The 3,954-nt window shown below is 34.2% G+C and overlaps 1 protein-coding gene across 1 annotated transcript in view; it reads right to left on the bottom strand.

Annotated features, from left to right (window-relative positions):
• Positions 1 to 3,954, bottom strand: part of SCAMP1 (secretory carrier membrane protein 1) — a gene marked incomplete at its 5' end in the record, with an annotated part of 155,581 nt that overhangs the window by 59,052 nt on the left and 92,575 nt on the right. The gene's annotated exons all lie outside the window — the stretch shown is intronic.

Here is a 3,954-nt window from a genome sequence, read left to right as displayed (position 1 = left end):
ATGCTAGACGATGTTACTATTATTCTCACAAATTTCCAAGTGCACCACAAAACACCTTGGCAAAGGAAAATTATTTTGTTTTCCTTCTATTTTTTATTAAATAGCTTCACTGAATTATAATTAACATAATAAACTGCAAATATTTAAAATATACAATTCTGTAAGGTTTGACTTAAGTATATAACCATGAACCTTTTATAATCAAAATAGTGAACATAGTCCAAAATTTTGTGTACCTGGTTAATTCCTGCCTCCCCACCCACTGCTTTCTGTCACAATAGTTACCTATTTTAAGGGTTTTATTTTATCGGATCATATAGTATATCTATTTTTCCTTGTCTGCCTGCTTTCATTCAGCACAGTTATTTTCCAATTCACTCATGATGTTGCCATGTAACAAGAGTCCATTCCTCTTCTGAGGAATACTGCTGAGCAGTATTCCATCGCACAGTATGCTACAGGTAACCTATCCATTCATCTGTTGATGGACAGTTAGGTTGTTTATGGTTTCTCCTTCTACAAATAAAGCTGCCATGGACATTAATGTCCACATATGAACATTTATTTTTCTCCTGGTAAATAATTACCTAGAAGTGGAACGGCTAGAACCCATGTTAGAGATAAGTTTAGCTTTTTAAGAAACTGTAAAATTGTTTTCCAAAGGAGTTGTTCTACTTCATATTCTCAGTGGCAGTATATGAGAATGCCAGTTACCTCCACATCTCATTAAGACTTGGCACAATCAATTCCTTAAATTTTAGCCATTCTAAGAGTTGTATAGAGGTAACTCAATTTAAATTTGCGTTTCCCTAATAACTAATGTTGAGCACATTTTCATCCACATTTTTGTCATCCATGGCAAACTATCAATATATTTTTCCAAGGTTTTAATTTGCTTTTTCCCCTTACTGTTGAGTTTTGTGAGTTTGAATATACAGGTCTTTTTATCAGATAAATGCTTTGTAGAATTTTCTCCCAGATTGTGGCTTATCTTTTTATTCTCTTAAGAATGCCTTTTAAAGAACAAAGTTTTGTCTTTTTATGGACTCAAATTTATCAATTTGCCCTTTTATGAACCTTGATTTTATTGTTTTATCTAAGAAATCTGTGCTAAAGATACAAAGATTTTTTTCTTGTTTTCTCAAGAAGTTTTATATTTGTTGATTTAACATTTAAGTTTATGTCCCCTTTTTTAGTTAAGTTTTAAGATACAGTATAAGGGATGGATTAAAGTTCTTTTATTCCAACATAAATGCAATTATTCCAGCATCATTTCTTACAAAGACTATTCTCCCTGCACTACACTGTACCTTTCTTTAGAAAATCACTCATCTATATTTGGGTGGGTTATTTCTGGACTCTGTCTCATCGTTCTATTTGTCAGCCTTTATGTCAGTATCACACCTTTATGATTGCTTAAGTTTTCTAGTGTGCCTTCAAATTAGGTATGTTAATCTTCCAGCTTTGCTGTTGTTTTTCAAAGTTGTTTTGGCTATTCTAGGCTACTACGTTTCTATATATCTTTTAGAATCACCTGGCTCACTTCTATAAAACAACCTAAAAGGATTTTAATAGGGATTGCACTGTGTCTATAGATCCCTTTGGAGAGAATTCACATCATATAATAATGCTGAGTCTTCCAATCCATTAACAAGGTATATCTCTCCATTTATATTTTCTACATAGATGATTATGTAATCCATGAATAAAGTCAATTTTACTCCTTCCTTTCTAATGTGAGGCTTCTTACTTGGTTTTCTGACCTGTTTATACTGGTGAGAACCTCTACTACAAAGTTTAAAATAAGTGGTGAGAATAAACATCTTTATCTTCTTCTTGATCTTAAACAGAAAGCTTTTAGTCCTTCACCATTAAGTATGATGTTAAATGTTACAGTTTTTCATAGATGCCCTTTATCAAGTTGAGAAAGTTACCTTTTATTCTAACTTTGAGTATTTTTAACATGAAAGTGAAGGTTTTGGGATTTTGTCAAATGTTTCTTTTGCATCAATTAAGATGATCATATGATGAATTATGATAACTACTTTTCTAATCTTAAACCGATCTTAAATTCCTAGAATAAGCTACACTCACTTGATCGTGACACAATATCTTTAAACATACACAACATCTTTAAACACAGAATTAGATTCTTTGGCAAGATTTTCAACTGTCCAAAGTCTACTCCATTTCTGCTCATCCCAGTGACTATTCCAACCCCAAAACACATTTTTGGAAGTCTTCATTAGGGAAGATTTGTCCCTTCTGCTTCATTTATTTAACAATCATTTATTTATATTAATATGAGCATGGCTCATACATATATATGTTCTTTTTTCTTATTAATGTTTTTGCTTTGTTACCTGTGTACCAAGAAACCAGAGTATCAGAGTGGTTAAAATGATATATGTAACATGTACTCTGAAGAGAGTTTCATAAATAAAATAATGTCTAAAGGCATCACAACAGCTATTTCAGTTACCTAACAGGGATCTTTCTAGTTAGTTCCAAACTCACAGATAAATTCTTGAAGCTGAATCTACCTAATAAAACCTCTAAGAAATTTTTTACAAGGTACAGAATATGTTTTAAAAAGTAAGCCTCTTTAATAGGTGGTGCTGGGAAAACTGAAAAAGCTACATGTGAAAGAATGAAACGAGAGCATTTCCTAACATCATACACAAAAATAAACTCAAAATGGATTAAAGACTTAAATGTAAGGCCAGAAACTATAAAGCTCTCTTAGAGGAAAATAAAGGAAGTATACTCTTCGACATGCATCACAACAAGATCCTCTTTGAAATAAAAATAAACAAATGGGACTTAATTAAGCTTAAATGTTTCACAGCAAAGCAAACTATAAACAAGATTAAAAAGACAACCCTCAAGTGGAAGAAAATAATAGCAAACAAAACAACTGACAAAGGATTAATCTCCAGAATATATAAGCAGCTCATACAGATCACATCAGGAAAACAAACAGCCCAACCAAAAAACGGGCAGAAGACCTAAACAGACATTTCTCCAAAGAAGACATACAGATGGCTAATAAGCACACAAAAGATGCTCAACATCGTCCAGTGTTAGAGAAATGCAAATCAAAACTACACTGAAGAATCACCTCACACCAGTCTGAATGGCCATCATCAAAAAATCTACAAACAATAAACGCTGGAGAGGGTGCGGAGAAAAGGGAACCCTCTTGCACCACTGGTGGGAATGTAAATTGATACACCCACTATGGAAGACGGTATGGAGATTTCTTAAAAAAATAGGAATAATACTACCATATGATGCAACAATCCTACTACTGGGCATATACCCTGAGGAAACCATTAACTGAAAAAGACATTTGTATCCCAATGTAAAATGCAGCACTATTTACAACAGCAAAGACACAGAAGCAACCTGATGTCCACTGACAAATGAATGGATAAAGAAGCTGCGGTATATTTATACAATGGAATATTACTCAGCCATAAAAGGAATGCATTTGAGTCAGTTCTAATGAGGTGGATGAACCTGGTGCCTATCATACAGAGTGAAGTCAGAAAAACAGGTATCATATTTTAATGCATATATACATGAAATGCAGAAAGATGGCACTGATGAACCTATCTGCAGGCCAGCAATGAGACACAGACAGAGAGAAAAGACTTTGGACACAGGAGGGGGAAGGAGAGGGTGGGACGAACGGAGAGAGTAACACAGAAACATATGCACTACCATACACAAAGTAGACAGCCAGTGAGAATGTGCTGTTATGACGCAGGAGCTCTAACCTAGAACTCTGTTGACAGCTTGAGGGCGGGGCGGGGGGAGTAGGGAAGGAGGTTCAAGAGGGAGGGCACACATGTATACCTGTGGCTGATTCATGTTGATGTATGGCAGAAACCAACACAATACTGTAAAGCAATTATCCTTCGATTAAAAATAAATTTTAAAAAATACAGG

The sequence above is a fragment of the Bison bison genome, unplaced genomic scaffold (assembly GCF_000754665.1).
Source record: "Bison bison bison isolate TAMUID 2011002044 unplaced genomic scaffold, Bison_UMD1.0 scf7180017864252, whole genome shotgun sequence".
NCBI classification, from domain to species: domain Eukaryota; kingdom Metazoa; phylum Chordata; class Mammalia; order Artiodactyla; family Bovidae; genus Bison; species Bison bison.
This window is presented reverse-complemented; position numbering and strand designations above follow the sequence as displayed.